Source organism: Cupressus sempervirens, chromosome 7, assembly GCF_028749045.1.
Source record: "Cupressus sempervirens isolate cs-2001-9-10 chromosome 7, ASM2874904v1, whole genome shotgun sequence".
NCBI lineage: Eukaryota > Viridiplantae > Streptophyta > Pinopsida > Cupressales > Cupressaceae > Cupressus > Cupressus sempervirens.
In genome coordinates, this window is record NC_143124.1 from 131,261,450 (window position 1) to 131,288,074 (window position 26,625).

The window sequence follows — 26,625 nt, forward strand, 5'->3', positions numbered from 1 at the left end:
ATACAAGCATTAGCTTCACCAAAGAGCATCTCCACGAACTGAAGGAAATTGGGACCAAAACCTGAAGCCTGAAGCATAGCCAAAATGAAAGGCCATTCAATGCGATCATAGGCTTTAGCAAAATCTATCTTTAAAAAGATAGCATGTTTCTTGGACTTACGGGCCCATTCCATACCTTCCTAGATAGCAATGATGTTGTCAAGAATATACCTAGATTTGATGAAGCCAGTTTGTTCAGGCCACACAATTAGAGGAAGCATATGGTGGATTTTGAGAGAGACCACCTTAGCAATGATCTTATAAGACACATTCAAGAGGGTGATGGGCCTCCAGTTGTAGATTTCCTCAGGATCACCAGCTTTAGGCATAAATTTAATAGTGCCTTTATTTATGATCACTCCTAAGCTTTTAGAATGGTATGCTTCAAGATAGACTTTGTGCAGATCAGGACCAATTTGCTCCCAAAGATGTTTGTAAAATTCATAGGGAAATCCATCACACCCAAGGGACTTGTCATCCGCCATGGAGTAAACTGCCTCTTTAAGGTCTCGAAGGGAAAGAAGTTGCTCACAGAAAGCGCGTTGCTCAACTGCGAGGCGGTTTGGAGTAACATTAATACACTTTCTGAGAGCCTCCTCCTGAGCAACCGAATGGCCCTGCAAAGCAAAAATGTTCTCATAGTGAAGAACAAAAGCTTGTAGGATTTCTGGCAGACTGGAAAGAACATCAGTTCCCTATTTTATCTTTTTAATCCCAATATTGGTATGACAGGCTTGGAGAGCTTGGAAGAACTCCTTCGAGGCTTTGTCACCAACCTCCAACTAGTGGAGACAGGCTTTGATTTGAGCTCCTCGGGCAGCATAGTTATCAGCAATTTTCTTTTCATGGTGAAGCTTGGCAAGCTGAAGTTGAAGATCCACATCAAAGGGGTTGAAGGTGAGTGCTTCAGAGGCTTTTTTAAGGGCAAGGGTGTTGGCTTCATAAGATCATTTTCTAAAAATTTCCAGCTGACACCCATAGATGCGCAAAAAATGAGTCATTCTGGTAATGGCATCATTCCACCATTGAATCCAACCTTGATGGGAATGTGGACGTGGCTCCAAATTCCAGACACGTTGTATGTGGGAGATGGTGGAGGCATGCAATAGCACAGACGTGTTGAGGAAGAATTGAGACTTAACCACTTTGGGGACAACTGTTTGCCGAGAAATGCCAAAATAAATGGGATAGTGGTTTGAAAATGTCACATCTGTTAGGGGAATGACAGGTAGATCACAATCTTTAGAAAAATAAAAAAAAGATTTCGTCGAGATCATTGCACGATCAAGATGTTTCAATATGCGGTCAGGACCGGCTCGAAAATTGGACCAAGTGTGCCAAGCCCCATTATCATGAGGACGGCTAGTATTGGGATCAAAGAGGCCCAATTTATGATGCATGTAAAACTAGGCTTCTCTTTCCCCAGCTCCCCAACGGAAAGGCAGAATGCCATCTTTGTCAGAGGCCACTTCAACCATATTGAAGTCCCCACACAGGACCCAAGTAGCTGGCGGTATGTTGTCAGCAAGCCAAACCCACATTTGCGCCCTTTTCACAGCATCATTGGAGGCATAAACATTAATGACTCCAAAAGAATGATTGTTAATGGAAAGCAAAAGCCAAATAATACGGTGTGTGGGGTCAGAACTATGTGAAATAATAGTAGAATGAAGGCGAGGTGACAGGAGAGTAACTACACCACCTCAGCTAGCTTCATGCTGAGAAGAAAACATGACGCTATCCTACCAAATGATGCAGCATGCAGCAGAAAGCATGAAACCAGAAATCTTAACTTCTTGCAAGCAAAGAAAGTCTAAATTCCCAAGTCTATGACGGGTATCACGGACATAGAATTTTCTAGGGAGGTCTGTAAGGCCTCGAAGATTCTAAGAGAGGAAGTTCATGAAAACTCATCCATATCATCCTCATCCTCGAGAGAGGAGTAACTATTCTGCAAAAAAGTAGAAACTGGGTGAAAGTCAGATGGGAAATCCTTTGAACTTACAACCTGTCGTTTGACCCCTAATATCTCCACATGTCCAGGAGGACTGCAAGAATGCCTTGTTTCTAGTGGTACTATGGAAGAGACTGCAAGAGGAGAATGGGCCCCAACCAAGGATGAGGTCCTGGCGGCTGCCTTAATCCCTAGCGAGCCAGCAGGCTTTGAAACTTGCGAAATCGAAACAAGTGCAACAGAAGCCGCTAGCATCTCCACGCTAGCAGGCACTGACACTTCAGTGGAAGCAAGAGGAATCGTAGTAACTGCCGCATAAGATGGCTTGGGGGCCAAAGGATTCAAGGTAGGCTTGCCTTTGCGCTCAACAGTAACCTATTCTTCTTTTTTCCCTTCGACCTGCTTGACAGGCGTCACTTTAGGCTAGGGTTTGACCCTAGGCATGGCCAAAGGGCAATCCCTGATCTTGTGTTTCGCAGACTGGCACCTATAACAAGTGTTAGGTAGGTTCAAATAAAGCACCTTCTATGTGAAGGTTTGAGCGCCAATCTTGATTTCCACAGAATCCTTGAGATCTTTAGAAAGATCAACTTCAATGCAAACATGCCACTGAGGGAGAGCATTAAAAACTTTCTCTAGCTCCTTGGTAACAACTTTTCCAAGGGTTTGGGCAATAGACTCAATAAAAGGCCAGTAGGACAAGTGTAGACCTGGGAATTTGACCCAAACAGGAACCCTAAGCTTTTTATCATCTGAGATAGAGAAGTCTCGAGACCATTTCTGAAAAACAAGAAGAGAGGAACGCACAGACCAAGGGCCGTTGGTAAAAACCGCGTCAGCTTGCGACGGGTTAGCAAAGCGAAATAAAAAAAAACCTTTGGTAAGGTTTTGCACAGCGTCAAGGCAGACGCCATGAGGAGTCTAGCTTTTGTTGACCCATTCTCTGAGCATAGCTTCAGGAGAAGTCCTACCGAAAAAATACCCTATCAAGGTATGTTGTTCTAACCAGTCACATGTAGCATCAAATTCTTGTAAAGGAAGGACAATATCAAGATTACCTCATGGAAAACCTTTAGGACAAACTTGTGTGGGCATTTGTTCAGTGGCGGCACCATGGCAGTCTGAAGCAGTAGCGTGAACACCAGAAACAATTGGTTCACCGCTGGCTGGAGCCATTATATCCTAACCTAAAGCTCTCGCAGTAAATGCGGTATGACAAGTGTCGACAGAAGGGGAGTGCAAGCGAAAGGCCATATGCAAAAAAAATTGAAAGTTCGCATGAAGCAAGAAAACCCTAGTAGAGCGAAAACCCCTCAGATTCTTCTACCCAATATGAAATTTTAAAAACAAGATTTTTTGGGGAAAATTTTGTGCTCTATCTACTTTCCTTGATGTAAGAAATAGGAATGAATCAAACACTGACCACACATTCAAAACCCCGTCGAATACTTTTCCAAAAGAATCATCTAAAGGGTGGAAATGATGATTGTAAATTATTCCCCTTTCGTCTAGAGTTTCCTAAAACTATCGACACCACTTTAGGGCTAGACTATTGGGCCAATGGCTAACTAGTCAACATAATTGCTTACATTGGAAAATTTTAATTAAATAAAATAAAATAATAGAAACACATTGTAACATAATTTTAAAATTATCTTTTAAATCATTCAAAATATGACTTTGGTTGGCTGGGTAGATGCTTTCGATTATTGGTGGTAGGGGAAAGTTCCAACAACTCTTCAGGGTGATTTTTCTTATCTAGACTTTCTATGTTGTAAGTCGAATTACACCATTTTTTTGGTGTACCTCTCTAGGTGATTCAAGATCTTAGAACTAAGGTTTTTGCATAGGGAATTTACAGATCTCTCTGTAGAGGTTGTAAAGTGTGAAGTGGTTGAAACATGTCATTTTAAAACATTAGCACAATACTAGTTATGTTCCTTATGTTCACCCTCCATTAGTCATCCACCAAAAAACACAATAATGATCCACACATTGGTCAATCACCAACCAAAAAAGTTCAAAAAATAATTGATTATTAGTACATGTGTGATGAGCTATTGGATGGTATCTTTGACAAAACTCTACCATGGTTATCGGGTCTCTTCCCCTACTATGTAGTTTCAATTTAATATTTTTTTATTAAACTTTATTCAATTATATATTAGTAAATGGCCAAAACCTTTGATTATATTAATTTAGTAAAAATATATATAAAAGAGTATCTCTATTCAAATAGGCATTGGTAGGAAAGAATGGAGAAGAAAACCTTCAGTCTTGCTCGGGACCTTAGTCCTATTTTATTACATAATTAAAAGGGGCATACCCTAGTTGGCATTTTAAAGAAATTTATGATTATTTCAAGGAGAGAAACAAGAATCCTCTTCTGAATTTATTAACTTTGCATCATCTTTTGTTGATTTTGCTTAATCCACTATCTGAGATGATTGGTTCAATCCGGTCTTTAAAATCTTCATATATGCCTCTTCTTATCTAATTGCCTAAGTTGCTTCCCCTTACTAACCTGCTACACAATTTTTCTTAAAGTAGATTTTAATAATGTTAGTTAAATCATAAGATAACATGAGATCCTGGGAGGAAGACAAAGATAGACTTTGGGTATCCAGGTAGGACAAAATACTCGAGTAAATCAATAAAGAAATTAACCTTAGTTCTATTAAATATAGCCCATCATTTAATAATGAAAGCAAGACTTTATCTTTTAAAATTGTATCCTATGAAAATGAGATTAACTATATTAATCTAAGAGACTCTCTCTTTTTAATTAAAAGCTTTCATATCTGCCAAGAGGTTTCTGACCTTACTTGTTTTAATAAGTCAGCATGAAATATCATATTAATAGTTTTATTCTAATTATAGCTACCTCTATGTATTGCTTATTCTAATATCCTACTTTCCCTTCTAGGGGATTATGGATCCTTCAAGTCTACTTCAAATGCTATCAAAATTAGATTTTTATCCTCATGATACATTCATCTTATGCACCTTAAAGCTAAACCCATTATCTAGGAATAAGTCCTACATAATAGAAATGAGGAATAGAACTCCAAGTAGAATAAAAGTCATTGATGGTATAAAATTTCAAACTAACTTAATCTACCTATCCCAATTGGAATTTTCACCATACATTACTACTATTGCATTAGAGTGAAGCCTCGAAATTGTTAGGTAGATATCGATACATTTTTGCATGTCAGAACAACTATAGACTAATGCCATTTGAAAAAGTAGAGTACAAAATAAACACATCACCAATATAAGATTTCTATGTATTGATATCATTATATATTTACATAGATTCGGATTCATAGATCACTAAGCTACAACTTATTATAACCTAGCCAATTGACCTACCTTTGAGAGAAGAACCAACATACTTTATAACAAACTACTACCCAAATAACCTTAATACAATTAACAGACAAAATATATACCTTGATATCCTTACTATACTTCCAAAGAAAGAAACATAACCATATACCTTACTGGCTCTAATCTATACCATTTAGCTTCCTTGTATAACCATAGCACACAAAACATAGGGAGAGACAAAAAGAACAAGATAGAAGGTGCAGGCCAAAACATATGGACATACGTAGAGCACAGAAAAACCCTTAGCCCGACCACTAAGAATGCAAAAAACTAGCACACCTTGCTTAGAGAAAAATGCAAACTGTTATTTCTAGAAGACCATAATTATCTCAGCTATATCATTTGGGTTTTGAGATTGGAAGAGAGGCGAGAATTCGAAGGACTACTTTTCCTTGCTAGAATTTTCAATTTTGGGAGTGCAAAGGTCCACAACGTACAAATTCACTAGCTCCATAGCCGGGTGAATGTAGGAATTGAACAAACCCAGATAGTTTTGGAACCATGCCTTGTCATCATCCTCCACTATCTCTAGGAGAAACTGAATACTAGATTCCATCTTCGGCCATACCAGATTAAATGCTGCATGATCATAGATAACTAGTGAAGCTCATCTTGGTACTATGGCTAGGTTGAAACTCCTAGGGGGATGAGCCATATACATCTTAGGGAGGGAAATTCTTAGTTTCTCATCCAAACTTTCGATGACCTCTTCTAGAGGTACACACCACACATGATCAAATACATTTTGACAGATTCTAACCATAGCCCATTTGTCTACTCTAGCTCTTGCCAAAAACCAAATGAAATCCCCAATAATATCATTGTTTGTTCTCAAAGTGAAGTCATATTTAAAAATACCTTCTCCTAGGGCTCGTCTTACATGATTCTTGTCATGTTACCAACTGGTTTTAACACTCGATTCCACCTTTCAGGCTTCACATTACCATGAAAAGCCATAGTACGCACTTTCAAAATGTGGAAGACACAAATATTGGTGTCCATTGTAGGGAAAAATAGGCACAAAATGAAAGAGACATGGCGAGAGCTAGATTCAAGAAGGAAGAATTTAACAATTGAAGAATCAAGAAGATCCTAGATGTCGACATCAGCTTATGCAATCTGCATGATGTCACTGCGTAACTCTCATGATGGAGGAGGGAGAAAAGCTAGAAAGGAAGGACTAACTAACAAAGACAAAAGAAAGGAGAAAAAATTCATATAGAGGTTAAGATTTGGTGATGATTGAAGAACAAGAAGTAAAAAAGAAAGACTAATAATAATAGTAATAATGATTTGCACCACTACACCTTTGAAGAATAGATTGTTCTAAATTGGAGACCCCTTAATACTCTGTTATGCAAATTTTCTCATTAGATATAACCATACTTATACCGTGTCTACCCCTGTATTTGTTGTTTGTGCGTTAATATATGAGAGAAATTTGGATAAAAGAAAAATATAGTGGATAAAGTTTAGGAAATATAAGATAACTAAAATGGATAACTAGAATTGAGGATAATGGAAAAAAAAAAAACTAGTGACCAAAAAGAACTAAAGGCTAGTGTAGATCTTAGTCTGGAATTAAATAATTGCTAGATAGAGTCTAATAGGTTGCTAATCTTTAAATAAGGATAAATGTTATGAAAAATGGTGGCTCCTATTAAGACAATCTATCATTAATGACAAGAAAATCTTTGCCATCAGCATCCATATTTGCTAGTTGATCTTCCTTCCCATTGCCTTCCTAAAAAATATAACATATTTGAGTATTTGTAAAATGATCCAGAATATTAAAAACTTCTTCCAATTTTGAATTTAAGACCCAATTGGACATTGCTCTTTTTCTAGTTGCATTTAATACGATCCGAGAGCATCCTTCAATAATAATCTTGGATAAACCTATATTTAGGCAAAGTTGAAACCCTTCTTGCAAGGCTTCTAGCCCAAGCAAGTTATTAGTTGTTGGATCTAGAGATTTAGCCCTTTTAGCTATCCATTTGCTTGACTCATCAGAGATGATACATCCGATACCTGTTGAGCCCAAATTGCCTCTTGACGCTGCATCAAAGTTTTGCTTAGCCCATCCCATTGGTGGGGCAGTCCATCTACAATTTCCCCTTGCCTCTTTATTCTTCCTTTTATAGGTAAGAGGGGGATTAATAAGGTTTGTCCATTTCATTTTAATAAATCCATCCTAGTTTCAAAATGATCCTTTTTCCTTCTGGGTGTTCCTAAGGTGAGAATTTAAAGTCTCAACTATACATGCTTCTAGTTTTTTAATAATCACATTTAGCTACATGTCTTGGTCATGGAATATTCTTCTATTCCTTTCCTTCCAAACCTCCCACATAAGGGTAGATGGGAAAATATTCCAAATTCGGCTATAGATACCTTTACTAATGTCTGTAGACCACCATTTGAGAAAACCAACTATGGAGTTAGGCATGGGGGTGTTCTAGCCCAACGTATGTCTAAGCCATTCCTTTCTAGTTGCTTAATTTTTCTACTCTAGATTATCTTTTCGAATGCCATTTTTGTAGCTGGTTCTAGGTCTAAACTATCAACATATTTCTATGCCCAGCTTGGATTCCATTCAGAGTTATTTTGGTTTATAATCACTAACCTTGCTTTCCCATAATTTGACTAATTTCTCTTTGATATTTTTAGCTATCTCCAAACTGTCTACTAGGGGATGCCCATCCCATGAGTCCTTCTAGAATAGGGCTTCTTCACCCTTTCCAATATCCTAGGTCAGGTACTTACTAATGAGGGCTCGACTCTTAACAATAAAATTCCAACTTTCAGAGCCTTTGGGAAGGGTCTTCATCCTAAAGATGAAAATGGGATCAATAGCATTAAGGTACTTGTTATACATAATTTTAACCCATTTTCTATCCCTTTCAACAAAGAGATACCAATTTAGTTTAGCCCCTAATGCTTCATTTTTCCAATATAAGTTTTTTATACCTAATCCACCAGACTTCTTTGGTTTACAAATATTTTCCCATCTTATGAGAGCCAATTTTTTAGAGTCCTCACAATCATTTAAGAGGAAGCTTCTAAGTTTTTTTTCGAAGTTCTTAGTGAGATGTTTAGAGAGAGGAAGGATAGGAAGTGGGTACATTGGAATAGTAGACAATATAGATATGATCTTAGTGATTTTACCAACTTTTTAAAGCCATTTATCTTTCTAGCTGCCTATCCTAGCTTCCAGTCTATCTAGAACACTTTGCCAAGCCTTGTTGGATCTTCTACCTTTTTCTAACTCAATACTTAGGTATTAACATGGGAATGAAACCCTTTTATACCCCATCATATTGCAGATCTACTTTTCTATTTGAGGTTTAGTATTAATAAAAAAGATTTTGAATTTTGCAGCATTTACTTTTTGTCCTGATGCTGCCATGTATTTTTTAATGATAGACCTAATATTTAAAGCCTATTTTACTGTACTTTTAGTTGCTATAATGGTATCATCTATGTATTGTGGATGGGTGATGTTGGAGATATCTTCTATTACAATTATACCTTTAATTTTCCCATCACTATGAGCCTTGGTTAGTGCTCTTCCAAAGGCTTCTACCATGATAATATATAGAAATGGGGATAGGGGATCTGCTTGTCTAATGCCTCTTGATGTTTCAAAGAAACCCTCAAGGATGACATTGAGCAAGACTAAAATCTTTGTGGAGGAGATACATTTATATATAAAGTTGATCCATTGGTGCAAGAAGCCAAAGACTTATAAGGTTTTACATAAGAACCTCCAGTCAACCATGTCATATGCTTTTTGGATGTCTAATTTCATAAACATGCTTGCCCCTTTATTCTTATTAGTTGAATGAAGAGTTTCTTGAATAATTAGTATAAGGACCGATCTACCTAGCACAAAATCAATTTTTTCTTTAGATATAATTTTAGGGAGGACCAATTTAAGTCTATTTGCTAAAATTTTAGATAAGATTTTATAGATAGTGTTGCATAGAGCTATAGGTCTAAAATCCCTGGGATTTTCTAGATCCTCCTTTTTAGGAATCAAAGTAAGAAAGGTGTAATTTATTTTAGATAGCAACAATCCACCATTTCTTGAGGCTTCAATAGCTTTCCAAAGATCTACACCTATAATTTCCTAATTTTTTTCATAAAAAAATGTTTGGAATCCATCTGGACTTGGAGATTATCCAGATTTATGTTGAATAACACCAATCTGAATTCTTCCAATGTCATAGGTTTTTAAAAAAATTTATTATCTTCTAATGAGACTACTCTTGGTATGGCTTCAAGCATTATTTATTGAGCTACCCTATTTGAACTATCAAAGTTGTTTAATGTATTCTGAAAGTGATTCACAAATATCTCAGCTATTTTGTCTAGATTATCAATAATAATACCCATAGGATCTTTAGTTTTAACTATTTTACGTTTTTCTCTATTATGGAGGGTGGAATTATGAAAAAAAATGTATTCTTATCTCCTTCATCTAGCCATTTTTCTCTTGACTTTTGTCTCCAAAAGGTTTCTTCTTTTGCCAATATGTTTTCTTATTTGGCGAGTAATTCTTTTTCTAGAAAAAAGCTATCATTATTCATACCCTTCTTGATTACTTCTAAATTTAGTTCCTTTACCCTTTGCTTTATCTCTAATTTATCTTTGAATATTTTATTAAAGTGTTCTTTGTTCCATTTAAGCATGTTTTCTTTAAGCATTTTCATTTTTGTACAAAAATATACATTCTAGATCCTTTAAAGTTACCTTGGTTCCACCATTCTCTAATACGTGCTAGAAAGTTTAAGTCTAAAAACCACATTTTTTCACACTTGAAAGGGTTTCTAATTGGTTTAAGAGGTTCAAAAAATTCAATCCTAACCGGATCATGGTCAGAACTTGATATTGGAAGAATAGAGGATTGGATATTAAAGTTAAAATCACTCAGTTCTCCTTTGAGAAAAAACCTATCCCATTTATCAGCTATATAAGAAAAGTCCTTTTTATTATTCCATGTAAATTGCCCATTATTAAGAGGAACATCGATCAGGTTGTTAAGATCATACTAGTTTTAAAAATCTTTAGAGGCTTAGGAGGACCATTGGATACCTTCAAATTTTTCATTAATATTTAATATAGTATTAAAGTCCTTGCCTAATATGATGGGTTCATTTTTATGATTATTGATAAATAAGCTAATTTCATCCCATAAAATTTTTTTATCTGAATTATAGATTGGGTTGTAAATGTTAACTAAAATGAACTAAAGGTTACTTTTAATGCTTTTGACTCTACCACTTAACCAATAGTGGTTTGTGTTTAAAATATCTAGAGATACTTTCTTAGGATTCCAAATGATGCCTAGACCCCCTGATGCTCCTCTAGACTCATGCAAGTTTATATTTTAGTTACCTATCTTCTTTTCTAATTTGGCTCCTTCTTTCTTATCTAGCTTTGTTTCTTGTAATATAACAATTTCATATTCGAATAGTTTTAAGTTTTGTTTTAATATTCATTTCTTGCTAGGTGCATTTAGGCCCCTAGCATTCCAGGTAGTGATTTTATGCTTCCATGGGAAGGATCTTTCCCTTCCCTGGGTTAAATAACTAATTGATCTTTTGCTGCTTTATTGCTTTCCCATCTGCCTCTATGAGCTCCTTAAGGGACTTCCTATCTCTTTTGATTTTCACTTTTCCATACTTAGGGGAGTAAAATCCTTCTTGATTCATCTAGATTCCCAACTGATCTATATTCTCCTAAGCTTTTAAAATGATTTCAGATTGTTTAACTTCTTTTTCTTCTCTATCTTCACCTTCCAGTTCTTGTAATATTTTCTTTGTGACACTTAATTGATTTTTTATAAATCTATCATCTATTGATGGTAAATTCCTAAGACCACTCCCCTCAAAGTCCTTGTCTATTGTTTGTTAGGATAAACCACGGACAGAAATAAAAACTACATGCAAATATAACCAATAACAGAAAATAATAGAACACACAGAAATGAACAGAAGGCACCAAGATTTAACATGGTTCACCCAATCCCTGGGCTATGTCCACCAAATAGCAAGTCCGATCTTATTACAATCCAGTGATTACAACCTGATTACAATCTGTAATCCCTTACAGCTCAATACCGCCGCAAGAACCAATTTCGTATCACCACATATAAAAAATACCCAACCCTAAGCCCTTTTTATACAAGTATTAAACCGCTTTAGGGTTATAACATGTCGGCCATATGTCGGCTATAATATGTCGGCTACCATGTCAGCTACCATGTCGGGTACTTCCAATTTTTTTTTTTTTTCGGTGAAGTATGTACAGTACTTTCCTGATCAGTCACCACAATCTAACAATCTCCCACTTGGGGACTGATCAAGCTCCACACTAAACAACAATCTCCCACTTGGAGACTGATCCTATAGCAATACAACTATCGCATGGGGCTCCCACTAGATCAAACCACCTTGGATTCTGCTGTTCTTTTATTCACATTTAGTCTAAAAGACCAACTGAAGCTGAAGAGGAGTTCAACTTCTCCCTGGTGACAACCTTTGTCAACATATCGGCTGGATTTGCATTGGTATGTATCTTCTCCAGCTTTAACTGGCCATCCTCCAAAACTGACCGAATGAAATGGTACCGCAACTGTATGTGTTTGGTCTTAGAATGCAGAGCTGAATTCTTAGCAAGATGAATGGCACTCTGACTATCTGTGAACAAATATTTATGCTTCTAAGGATGTCCCAATTCTTCCAAGAAGAACTGAAGCCATATCATCTCTTTGGCTGCCTCTGTAGCAGCAACATACTCTGCCTCTATAGTGGAGAGAGCATTAATCTTCTATAGCCTAGAAACCCAGCTCACGACTGCCCCACCAACAGTAAAGACATAACCTGTAGTACTCCGCCTAGTATCAATATCCCCAGCCAAATTTGAGTCAACATAGCCCTGTAAATCAGTAGTAGAGCCCCCAAAGTGTAAACACTTATTGGATGTTCCTCTCAAATATCTGAGAATCCACTTGACAACATTCCAATGCTCAAGACCTGGATGACTCATATACCTGCTAACGACTCCCACTGCATGTGCAATATCTGGCCTAGTACATACCATAGCATACATCAAACTTCCTACAGCTGAAACATAGGGTACCTTGGACATCTTATCGTCCTCTTCCTGTGTCTTGGGACACATCTCCTTAGTCAATTTCAAATGACCAGGTAAAGGTGTGCTGACAGCTTTAGCATTCTCCATAGAGAAACGTTGCAACACCTTCTCAACATAATCAGCTTGAGATAGCGTCAATGTTCTGTTCTTCCTATCTCTGCAAATCTTCATACCAAGGATTTTTTTTTCTGCCCCCAAATCCTTCATAGCAAATGCTTGTGCTAACTGGCATTTTAGCCCCTTAATATGATGCATGTTAGACCCAGCTATAAGCATATCATCAACATATAGACATAAAATAATTTAGCTATCATCATCCAACCTCTTAAAATAAACACAGTAATCTGAATGACACCTGTTATATCCATGCTCATGCATAAAACTGTCAAATTTCAGATACCATTGCCGAGGTGCTTGCTTCAGGCCATATAAACTTTTCTTCAATTTGCACACTAAGTTCTCCTTACCTTTGACCTCAAAACCTTGTGGCTGAGCCATATATATTTCTTCATCCAAATCACCATGAAGAAAGGCTGTTTTAACATCCATCTGCTCTAAATGCAAATCTTCAGTAGCCACAAGACTTAAAACAGTACGAATAGAAGTCATTTTAACAACAGGAGAAAATATCTCATCAAAATCAATTCCCTTTTTCTGTGCAAATCCTTTTACAACTAACCTGGCCTTAAATCTTTTCTTACCTCCTTCCTCTTCTTTCAACCTGTAAACCCATTTATTCTGTAAAGCCTTTTTACCTGCAGGCAACTTGCACAAATCCCATGTCTTATTTTTCAGCAAAGAGTCCATTTCATCTTTCATTGCAGACTCCCATTGAATCTTAGTATCCACCTGCACAGCTTCATCATAACTTTCAGGTTCACCAGCATCAGTAAGTAAAATAGAATACAAAGAGGGAGAAAACCTTTGTGGAGGTCTAATTGGCCTTGTTGACCATCTAACATTCACTGGTGTGTGTGGTATTTGTTGTTGCAGTTGTTGCACATCATGAGGAATGGCTAGAGCATCAGCTTTTGGAGTATCATCCAGCACTACATAATCATCTTCTTTCTTCTCATGTCGCTGCAACAGATCTTTGTACAACACTTTTTCATTGAATATGACATCCCGGCTTCTTATAATTTTATGATTTTCAAAATCCCAAAGCCTATAGCCAAATCCATTAATGCCATATCCAACAAAGACACATTTCTTTGATTTAGCTTCTAGCTTGGTTCTATTTTCAGAGTCTATATGAGCAAAAGCTTCACAATCAAAGGTCTTGAGAAAAGAATAACTCACCTTCTTACCAGTCCATGCTTCCTCTGGAATACCACAGCCCAAAGGAGTAGAGGGACCTCTATTAATCAAATATACTGCAGTATTGACAGCCTCCGCCCACATGTGTAAGGGCAACCCAGCATGCAACCTCATGCTCCTTGCGCGCTCCATTATAGTCCTGTTCATGCGTTCAGCCACTCAATTTTCTTGTGGAGTCCTTGGAACAATTTTTTGTCTACGAATACCATTAGTGGAGCAATAATCTTCAAATTCATGACTGCAATACTCACCACCATTATCAGATCTGAGACATTTTAATTTCTTACCAGTCTCATTTTCAACCAAGCATTTCCATTTCTTAAAAGTTTGAAATACATCAGATTTCTGTCTAAGGAAATAAACCCATACTTTTCTAGTTGCATCATCAATAAATGTAACATAATAATGAGAGCCACCAAGGGAAGATACCTGAGCCGGTCCCCATACATCTATATGCACAAGCTCTAATTTATCCTTTTTGTTTTCCTTCCCTGTCTTTACAAAACTCACTCTCTTTTGTTTTCCATACACACAACTTTCACAGAAATCCATATTCACACATTTTAGACCTGGTAAAACTTTCCTTGAATGAAGTACTTTCATACCTTTCTCACTCATGTGCCCAAGTCTATTGTGCCACAACGCTATATCAGAATCTACAGTAGCTATTTGTTCTCCCTGCTCAACTGCAGTAATTGTTCCTGAATATTCATTTTTCTCTGAAACAATCAAAGTAGAAGGAACAATATGACCTGTACAAAGATATAAGGTGCCTACTTTCACACCTTTTGCTACTACAGGGGAACCTTTTGAAACCTTCCAATTTTTATCATTAAAAGTAATTACACAACCCTCATCATCAAGTTGCCCTGCTGAAATTAAATTCCTACTCAGCTTTGGAACATTTCTTACCTCATGTAGTAGCCAATGATTCCCATTCTGCAACTTAATCTTAATTTTTCCCTTTCCAACAATCTGACAGGGTTCATTATCCCCCAAATAAACAAGCCCAAAATCCCCTTGGACATAATCGATGAAATAACCTCTATGAGGTGTAGCATGAAAAGAAGCACTAGAATCTAAAACCCATGAATCATCAACACTCTCTAAAGACAGAAGCAAAGCATCCTCTTCGGATTTGTTACTTATCACATTTGCCTCTTTGTCTCCATCTGATTTATCTCCTTCATTTTTCTTTCGAGTCCAGCAATCTTTCTTTTTGTGCCCTGGTTTCCCACAGTACCAGCAATCATTTGGTCCTCTCGATTGAGACCTCCTCCCCTTTGACTTTCCTCTTGATTTCCCACGATTTCCAGAGTTACTTCCTCTTTTAGTCGTTCTGCCCCTGCTTTGTGCATTTAAAGCACTTCCTGATGTAGATCCACCTGAGGATTTTCTATGAGTTTCCTCACTTAAAATAACACCGATCACATCATCATATTTTAGGGTACTTGATCCAGGAACAGAATTACTCACCGTCATTACCAAGCCATTCCAGCTTTCAGGCAAAGAACACAAAATCAAGAGAGCCCTAATTTCTTCATCAAAATTGATACCCAGAGAAGATAATTGACTAGTAATAGTATTAAACTCATTTAAATGATCTGCAACAAATCCACCTTCTGCCATTTTCATATTAAATAAACGCTTCATGAGAAATACCTTATTTGAAGCAGAGGGCTTTTCATACAGTGTCGCTAGGGTTTTCATCAAATCTTCTGTCATCTTTGCTTTTGTAATATTAAATTCCACCGATGGTGCCAAGCATAACCGAATGCTTCCGAGTGCCTTTCTGTCCAAAAGATCCCATTCAGCCTCTGACATAGTTCCCTGATTCTTGGCTTTTCCTTCCAACGGCTTCCATAAATCCTTCTGATATAAATAGTCTTCCATTTGCATCTTCCATAACTGGAAGTTCTGCCCATTAAACCTGTCAACCCTCAACTTACCCTCATCTGCCATTGCTCCCACTCAATCGTGAGACTCCCACTTAACCGTGAGACTTTCCTGCAGAGGATAACTGAGAAACAACTAGGCTCTGATACCACTTGTTAGGATAAACCACGGACAGAAATAAAAACTACATGCAAATATAACCAATAATAGAAAATAATAGAACACACAGAAATGAACAGAAGGCACCAAGATTTAACGTGGTTCACCCAATCCCTGGGCTACGTCCACCAAACAGCAAGTCCGATCTTATTACAATCCAGTGATTACAACCTGATTACAATCCGTAATCCCTTACAGCTCAATACCGCCGCAAGAACCAATTTCGTATCACCACATATAAAAAATACCCAACCCTAAGCCCTTTTTATACAAGTATTAAACTGCTTTAGGGTTATAACATGTCGGCCATATGTTGGCCATAATATGTCGGCTACCATGTCGGCTACCATGTCGGCTACTTCCAAAAAAATTTTTTTATGAAGTATGTACAGTACTTTCCTGATCAGTCACCACAATCTAACATTGTTATCGTTGGTGCATCTTCAATTATCTTTGAAATTCTCTTTTTTTTGTCATCTTCTACTATGTTTATCAAATCTCTTTTTAAGTCTTCACAAGTATAGTTGTCTCCTCCTAATTTTAACACTCACTAAATGAGATTCTCTTTTTGTACTTCATTGCTCTTTCAATATTCTCAAAGCTAAAGACTTGTATTAATTCCTTTGTTAATGATTCCAAGTTGTCTATTATAGACTTGTTTAAATTTGGCCTTTCCAGGTCTTCATCCCATATCATCTTTATTTAGAAATTCTTGAAAATCTTGTATTAACATGCTTTTCCTTTTGTTATGTTCACTCCTCTTTACCTTGTGATTACTACCTAAGGGATCTGAGAAGTCTGAACTAGTTGGTGGCATCTTCCAAAATTTGGTATATCTTCTTATAGTTTTTATGTTGGTGAGTATAATTTTCTGCTTAGGATCTATCGATTTTTTCTATGGAGTACCCATTGCTACCTCTATATACTAGACTTCCCCCTATTCTAGATCTTCATTTGCAAATAGGATATCATTTTCTTTTTCTTCTAGACTACTGACCTCATTATCCAATAGCTTATTGTCTTGCTCTCTCACCATTTTCTCTAATAAATTTTCCTCTTCATTTATTATACTTATATTCTTGTTCTTTTTTACTTTTTTGATTTTCTCTTGAGTTTTAAATTGTTGGTGACTAATCCTTGTAGTTTTTCTAGTCATATCTTGATTATTGTTTCTCTTATCTCTACTGAGATCTTTGGGCATTTGGAATACCCATGAAGTCTGTATTTTGAAGGATTGATTCCTTTACTTTCCTCTGTCTCTAGAACAATATAGTTTTCTTTGTTGATTTCTGATAATGAATGTTTCTCTTCTTCTAAGCTTTGAGTTTCTTTTATTTTATCTACTTATATTGTCTCTATTTCTTCCTTCTATACTTTCTTAGGACTTGGAGATAGACTATTTCTGATTTCTATCAATGGGTTTACCTTTGTTGTCTTATCTGTACTGATTGTCCCCCTTTCAAGAACTAGCTTTGATTTCCTTATTGTAACCTGGTAAATCTTTTGTAGATCTTTCTTGTATAAAGAATCTTTTTGAGACTCTTTCTAATTCCTTATATTCATCATAGGAAAAGTGCTCTTAAGATCCACAATTAATTGCATCTTATTGAATGAGATTTTCCTATCGTTGTCTAGTCTTAATATTTATAAAAGTTTACCTTCATATCTTTAGAAGTTAATTTTGTATCTAGCTCTATTTGTTATCACTTTCATGGGTTTGGGTTCTAGTTTATTAGCCTTGCACTTAATCAAAAGTTTGATGTTATTGCAGCGACTAAAAGGTGCATCCATACCAACCAAATCACTCATAAAGAAACCTATTTTCCTAATAATTTCTACATGTAGAAGTTTTGGATGAAGAGATTGTAGTGTGAACCAAGTAGGTCACAAAAAAATTAACATCTCTTCCTTATAGTTCGAAATCCAATCAAAAAAATTTAGAGCATAGCCTTTAAAAAGCCAAATAGAGACAAACAAGAAATCCTTTTTGACAAATTCATCACTACAATGTATGTATACTAACCTATCAGAGTGATGAGAAATACTTACCTGGGTCTTGCAGAATTTGTGTAGCCAACTTATGAGGTTGAGAATTTCACACTTTGGACCATTCTAAAATGCAAATATTCCAACCTTTTGGCATTCTTGCCATTGTTCTTCATTGTCGTTATTACTAATGATGAGGAATTTATCCCCTATGTTGAAGGGTTAGGGTTTGAGATTTAATCTAGGTTGAAAATTAGATGAATTGGGGGGATTGAGAATAGGGTTTCTATGATGATGTGGAACATATGAAAAGGGTGAAGCATGGGAAGATGTAGGGATGATGGGTACATTCTTCCTAGATTGACTCTTTACGGTGTGTGGAGGCCCCACATTTCTATTGGAAAGAAAACCTATGTGCCAAGAGAAGAACATTTTTTTTTTTCTTCTAAGTATTTAGTAAGGTTAAAAAATATGATTTGGTTATCTAGACATGATGTGGAAAAAATATGGGTTGAGATATATGGGATCCCAGAGAATAAGAAGGTTTAGAGGATTCATAACTTAGAGAATAGAAATTAATTCGATCAATGCTAATTTCTTCCCGGTGGGCATGGAACAAAGATACCTATTTTGGGGCCATCATGGCTTGGTTTCTAACATTCTTAACCATATTTGACACATTTATGCCTCCTTTCCTCTCTAAAGATAGGGTTTCTAGTGGAGTGGCCCCTACATCACTTCGAATCTCTTGCTTTGCATTTATATGACCCAGATCATTATGTGCACTTAGAACCGCAAACTGGTATGAAGTTTCTACCATATAATTGGCTTTTATAGGAAAAATGATTTTGATAGGGGGAGCAACATGACTATTTCTCCCTAGCTTGTTCCTTTCCTTGATAGGGTTATGATGTTTCGTAGCAGATATGTCACTACACCACAACTATGTTTATTTTCCTTCTAAGAATTTTTGCATTTCTTAACTACCCAATGTTTTTTAGATGAATGTTTATAACTTGTCACATTTTTCAAGTTATTCACATGATTTTTGGTTGCTTTGCTTGCCATTTTTTTACTCATGTTATATAAAAGAAAGAAAAAGTATTAATATATATTAAATTTAGAATTAAATAACTATACAGGGACAAAACATTTATAAAATCAATGTGATTATCATTTATGTTTTGGTAGTGTTTTAAATGTAGTAAGTAGTTTATTTTTAGGTGAAATTAAATAAAGAGAAATAAAAAAAAGAATTAAAAATCAAATATAATTTTTCATTAAAGAAAGTCATTTTACTTTTACAAATGATGAGATTGACAACTAGGTAAGTGCAAGAAGTTGGGTCTCATTTTTGGGCAAAAAGTGGAAGTATTTTTCTTATTTTTAGAATTGTTTGTAAATTGATGTCAAAATTTGAAGCACTTAGAGATTGAATATTATAAGACTTTAGTAATACAAATTGTAGTGCTCAAAGTCTACTTTTTGAATATGTAATTTATTTGTATAGCCATATGATAGAAAGTTTTTTGGGTATGCATCTTTAAAAACCACGTTCTCAAAATGCTTGTTTTAGGACCAAACCGTACTTGTGTACAAAAACCATAATTTTACAACAATTAATGAATTTTTGTAAATCTTTTTATATGAAGTTACCCAACACACCAAAGATTGATGACAATATTTTTCCTTACTATTTTATTAGATTTATAAAAAAATTTAAAAATTATTAATTGGCTAGTAAGCTATTTTTTCCTTCTTGTGTATGGACAACATAATTTGATTAAAATCTTACTTTTTTTTAAAATCATTTTTTTGTTTTTCAAATGAATTGTATGTATATTGATGTCATATAAACTAATTTAAGAAAAATCATAAACAAGAAAATTTATTAAAGTTTTAGTAAACCTCACTATTTTACATTTAGTTGATTATAAAATAATAGAAAAATAGAAAAACAAATCATAACACTATAAAATTTACATTTCTAGAATCAAGAGAATGAGAGCTCTAATGGGTTTTTCATTTCGTCATAAATTTTGATCGGGAAGACCCTTTAAAAATTATGAAAATACTCAAATTTGTCAGTTGAATGCTTTAGCTAAATCTTGAGAGGTCAAGGCATAGGCTTGGTTCCACCAAGCCTAACTCAAACTAAAAACCAAGGTAGTAGAAAAAAATCTCGCCTCTTATTTTAAAAAATGGGCGCCTGTTATTTAAAATTCAAAAAATGGGTACCCATTTTTAAAAACAAAAAACTACATTTTAAATTGTATTTTAAATGCCCAATTTTTTAAAAAAATAAATTGAAAATAGTCGCCCATTTTATTATTTTCAAAAATAGGCACTCTTTTTCACTAAAAATATTTTTTTATTTCTTTTAAAAATAGGCGTGCATGTTTTAATAAATATGGTGCTCATTTTTTGAAATTTACATCAAGAAATTGAGCCTAATACAGGTGCCCATTTCTTTAAAATGGGTGCTTGTTTCTAAAGGAGTAGTATTTCAATCCACGGACTTCCATGATTTTGAGACCCAACTTCTTACTTCTCCATTCTTTTTCACTAATATATTAGAAAATTCAAACAAAGGTAGAAAAAGGAAAATCAGCATAGCATGATATAAAAGCTATGACCAAATGTTATACGATGTTGAACTTTTTATCATTACTTACTTGCATTCAACAAGTAGATATTTCATCATGCAATTTTATGCCTACAAATATTTTTGTAGGAACTTGTAATTGTGTTTTCTATTATCTATATAGTTAAGTTGTGTTTTCTATTTAATTTCTTACACATATTATTATTTATATATATAACTTAAAACTAAGAAATTTCTAAACATGAAACAACCTACATGCCAATAAAGATATTAAATATATACTTCAATATGATAAATATTTGAATTCAATTATAGATATCTAGTTATATTAATTTTAGCTTTTCATTACAATTTTAGAAATCCATTTTTAATAGCACAAAGTACACTTTCCTCCAAAGCTATATTTAAAGCAGAAACCATGCCCAACAATTTCTTTGAAGAAATTGGTACATCTTTGTTAAAGGTATTTTCATCATCTAACCTTTAAAAAAATGGAGGAAATTTCACTTTAAAATTGAATTTTTATTTTTCAAGTTAATTGAAACATTCAATTATTTTATATGACAATGTTAGAAGTACTTTCACGTTCCATCAACAATTTAGTTGATGAAGGAATTAGACTGATGTCCTCCCATTTAGTTAGCCTTGTAACACTACTTTTGAATTTAACCAACTCATTTGCCATGCCCTTACCTTCACAATAAATATGATCTACTTGGATTTCCTGGTATTCCTCCATCATTTTACAAATCTACTCAATTATCACCTTGATCGCCCAACAACTTCAACTGTCTGCTTTAGTGGCTTTGATAATTAGCATCGAATCCCCCTTAACTATCAGCTTGTTAATTATGTGTTTCCTCACGAGTCTTAAACCCCACAAGAAAGCCAAAGCTTCAACTTCATTATTTGAGTGACCACCACCATTTCTAGAATAAGCCATAGCTATTTTACCAGTAGAATTGTGTAAAATAACCCCCAGCAGCAGAACTTCCCACCATGGCTAAGCCATCAAAATTAAGATTAAACATTGTCATAGGGGCTTGGTTCCACATCGTATTCATCCTAGACAAGGCTTTGGAGTTATCAAACTATGCCACCATATGGCGCACTCCTTGGGTAGAAGCTCACTGCCTATCAAGTCTACCCAGGGGATTGCGAGGGGGATTTCCATTGCCAGATTCCACTACATTCCTTTAGGAGTCTGATAACCTATTGTGCCACCCCCAAACTAGTAGCTTGCTTTATCTCAAAATATTAGGTTATTTTGTTCCTTCAAGATTTGCCATGAAACATAAGGAGGAATGATTAACCATAATTTAGTTAGATATGAGTGGGAAGACAAGCCATTCTAGTGAACAAATTGTTGCAGATCTTCATTAGCAAACCACTGGATTCCCCATCAAGCAAGTACCTCCCTCCACACCTTTGAGGCAAAAGGGGAGTGAATAAGAAGGTGTGATATAGATTCCATGTCCTAAAGACAAAGGACACACCAATTTTCTTAGATAATAGAACTATATAACATCAAAGAGAATTTAAAGTAAAAAGAATAAAGATATAGAGAGAGGTGAAAGATAAAAAAGAGGGGTAAGATACAATAGACGATTTGAGTAAAAACTATTTTGTATTGACATAAATGTGACTCTATGATTGACTATTGTCTTAGCCATAAATAGTAGCCAAAAATTATTCATTCAAAGTTCCTCCCTATGAAAGGAAGGGTTTCCTCTACCACTATCAAGTTTTTAATGTCAAATATCATTACCAAAGTAATAAAAATGGACTTAATAATTTTTTTTAAATATATTTTATTTTACATAGAACCTTTATTCTCATGTTATTCAAAACATTATGAAAAATTAACAAATGTGAGAGAGAGAGAGAGAGAGAGAGAGAGAGAGAGAGAGAGAGAGATTATGACCAATATTTCAACATTAACAACAAAATGACATCATTTAGTATCTATAAAACTATTTGCAAAACCCTCTAAGAATTATAATGAACCACCATGGAACCACGAGAATCTCAAGTGTGTGTCAATAGTGCCTATCACTTTAAGTAGCCAAAGACAACTACCAATCACCATATTATGGGTTATCACTATACAAAAATCTCAAGGGCTCACCTTACTGAAAGAAACTGTGGATATCGATGCGGTTAGGAGATAATGTCTTACTTTCACAACTATATCCTATGCAAAACTAATAGATGGGCTTCACATTTGACCTGCTCTCCAAAATGAAAAGTAATCCATATACAATTATACAGAAAAAGGAAGAGACCTTAGATCATATGACACTTCAAACAAAATGTTACTATTCTAAGTGCAAAAAGTAAAACAAATAACATTTTTTTATAATCATCTTGCTCTAACTACAAAATTATATTAGAACTATCAATAAAGTAAAAATTAGCTAAACAAATTATCAAAAGTATACAAGACTATCGACATAACCCTTGCACCTTTAAAGATGCAAGTAGTAGTGTAAATAGAACTGTAAAATCTTGGACTACCAGCAACGTCTCACATGATATGCATTTCTAATAATTTCCTAATCTTCTGCCAGCTGTGCTCTGTGCGGAGATAGTTGTCGTCTGTCTTTTTCTATAATGAATTTATTAGGTCGTATGGATGGTCAATGTTAAAAAATCCCGCAACTTGCAAGGATGTCCCCTAGCATCGACTTTTCTTGTTCCAAATTATAAATGTCAATAGCATTGATAAGGTTGGCAAATTCAGAGTATCTGCTAATGTATTGCTATTAATCAGATTGATACAAGATTATGGGAGACACTCTCTTGCGGCTAAACAATCTCCGCATATCAGAGTAACAGAAAAACCCTTTGCTTAATGTGTGTGAAACCATTCAAAATATACCTAGCTGGGATTTATTCCGTCGTGTCCGCTTCCAAAACAATTTCAACCGCCTGCCGTACATTTTCTTCTCTAGTAAAACCAAAAGTACATCCACGGACTTTGTATTGGTTGAAAATCTTTCACTACCGAGGTTTATTAACCGAATATTGTAGAAGAAGACTTTTTCTATATTAATTTTTTCAGGTACTTTGAATGGGTCGTTGGTCGCTGTTCAAAATTATAAACGTCAAAAACACGCGTGTTCATGTTTTCTGCTACAGACAAACTTAGTTTATAATCACCTGTGCTTTACCACCTATTTATTTTGTTCTCCATACGCAGTAATTGCCACAGGTCATCATGAAGCCCGCAAGTTTAACCTTGTCTATTATCATGAGTTTCATCGTCTTCTTCATTTCCTGCACACAATCATTCCCAAATGGTAAGTTTCGATTTTTTTTTCTCTAATTTCACAGTTTACAGAAAAATAAAAAAGATTTAGTGCACGCATTATAATTAGCCTGCTGATTTCACTCTGAATGTCATAGGATCTCTCGGCATCGTCTGTGGCGCTTCTACAAATCTAAGCGATGATTGGATTTCAGATGCCCCTTTCACCAGAGGGCGGAATGCTGGTAAAATTATTAATCCATCGACAAACGATTGGGTCCGTACGACGTTTGCGTATTTTACGAATTTGGCAGCAAAAAAATACTGCTACCTGATCCCTGTCAAGCCTGGCATGCATTATTTGGTGAGAACTCATTTTTTTTCTGGAGCTCTCCAAAGCGGGATTCCTTTAGCCGTCATCTTTGGTTTATTTATATAAATGGAATCAAGTGGACTAAAGTGGACATAAAAAGTGTGCAACCCAATGAGGTCCTTACTCACGAAATCATATTAGCTGCTGAGAGTGATCGTATAAGTTTGTGCCTTGCTCGAAGTTCAGAAACAGAAAACACAAACTATATTTTCATTTCTGAGATCGTGCTGAGGCCACTAAATTCTACAACGTATAGTACAACCGACTTTCACAGTGACGCATTAGTTCTCCTTCGGCGGAGCAGCTTTGGCAGAGACAATCTTATAGCGTAAGTGTAATCATCACTTACTTTTCATTTTGTTGTAATTCTCTTCGTTTTGGAGAAGGAAATTTACCATTTTTATCTCTTTTGACCATTTTTATGATTGAGTGTTTCAAAATTGTAGCTTCCCACAGGATGAGTCTGATCGCATCTGACAAGCATACTCATCAGAGACCTACGCTAGAATCGTTACATCAGTCGACACTTTTGAGAGGGGTTTGCCAAATCAACCACCTGTAGCTGTATTGCAGACGGCTATTACAGCGCAACATGTTGCTGACTTGTTGGTTTCTTACCCACTACCCTCCTCTCTCTACGAGGGCAACTCTTATTATTTTGCACTCTACTTTTGAAACATTGTTGAAGCAAACCTCTCTGTCCCCAACGTATTCCAAGTCCTCATTAACGATCATCAAATGAAAGATAGGCTGCAATTCACTTCATTTCTGCAATGCCTGGTAGTGCAGAAGAATTTAGAATTTGGAAGAACTGGTTTTATAAACATAACACTACATCAGAAACAGGGCCTTTCATAAATGCTGCTGAAGTATATCAGATTAAGAACGTGAAGAATAAGACACACCTCGATGATGGTAAAATATCTCTATTTCTGTAATTGGACTTACTAATATATATGTTGGCAAGTTCTAATATAGTTGATATTAACAGTAAGGGCGATCAGAGAAATGGCGAATTCAATCAATGTTCCAGACGACTGGTTCGGAGGAGATCCATGTTTTCCCGCAGGTTATGCATGCACGGGTATTGTTTGCAGCGAGGACAAGCCGTCAAGAGTGATTATCATGTGAATATTTATTTCCTGCAAACTTTGAAAAGCCTCTTCATTGGATTATTTAATGCTATATAGGAAAAGCCTTCTAATATGCATGATTTCGACTCATTACAGTAATCTAACAGACTTTGGTCTCGTTGGTAACATCCCTTCGACTATTGCTAGCCTATCGGCACTAACGCATTTGGTAATGCTTTCTATAATCTGCAGTTTTCTGTAACTATAAAAGGAAAAACTATATTAATTTAATTTGCAGCTTCAACACTTCGTACAAGAATGGTGCAGAGGCACCTCGTCATTTGAATCTTTTGTTCAAAGTTTTATAAATATTTGAGGCTTTCAAAATTCCCTTATACAATGACAAAGTTTTATTGTTTAAAATTGCAATGTAATGTATTCAAAATAGAAGGATTTCAGCCACCAATGTTATCGATAAATTATCATAGAGAAGTTGATGAGTTTGTTTTGTAACTGTCAAGAATCTGAACCATCCTGTAAGACTTCATAACTAACTCAAATGTTATAAGAGGAAGAGATTGAAGGGACAGAGAGGAGAATCGATAAGGGCAAAAAATAATATTTTGATAGAGAGTGAGTGAATAGAAGGAAATGTAAGTGGCTCTCTGGCGGTCCGTTTTGTAATCTGCAGATAGTTATATGTAGTAAAAATATGAGTTGTTTTTAATGGTGAATCAGTCTTCTTATCGATTCTTGTTAGGTTCCTTATGCTTTTGGTTCGGTACGGTATGTTTTATCGTCAAGTTTGTGATTGCTCCGCATCAAAGAACTAGGCATTGTAAAATATAACAATGATTGAATTTACGGTGTCCTTACCAGTTTCTTGGAAGCAGCAATTTATCAGGTTCTATACCAGACCTCAGTTCATTGAAGAATCTTACAACGTTGTAAGAAATCCGACTCCCTATTACTTGGTTAACTGTCATATATTTGGATTGATGAATGATCAGAAAAATGTAATATTTGTGTGGTAATGATTGCTTGTTTTTTTTCTTATAATGAAAGGGAATTGCAAAACAATCAGCTTACAGGAGAAATACCAACATCATTGCTGAAGCTTCCAAAGCTAAATCGATTGTATGTACAATAACTATGCCAATATTTTACTATTTTGATAATTTCACTCTGTATGCGAAAATATGATTTTATGAACGCAGGTTGAAAGTCACTTAGAACTTTCGGTATTAACCAGGCATTTGGAGAACAACAAATTGCTTGGAACTGTGCCGCCCGGCTTAAACATGCCAGGATTAGACCATCGGTAAGTCTGATACAAATAGACTATGTTGCACCGTTTTTGCCATGAACAGAGCGTACAATTTTACAAATAGAAATATTTACTAATCCTTCATATTTATTCTG

The 26,625-nt window shown here is 35.5% G+C and overlaps 1 pseudogene across 1 annotated transcript; it reads left to right on the plus strand.

The window, feature by feature from the left end:
* Nucleotides 1-2,117: 2,117 nt before the first annotated feature.
* On the plus strand, nucleotides 2,118-26,566 carry LOC149545860 (putative LRR receptor-like serine/threonine-protein kinase At1g67720; annotated as a pseudogene). Its single transcript, XR_016354246.1, has 8 exons — nucleotides 2,118-2,262; nucleotides 23,916-24,458; nucleotides 24,577-25,045; nucleotides 25,122-25,257; nucleotides 25,360-25,432; nucleotides 26,083-26,150; nucleotides 26,269-26,340; nucleotides 26,456-26,566. The product of XR_016354246.1 is annotated as a putative LRR receptor-like serine/threonine-protein kinase At1g67720 (transcript).
* Nucleotides 26,567-26,625: the final 59 nt, after the last annotated feature.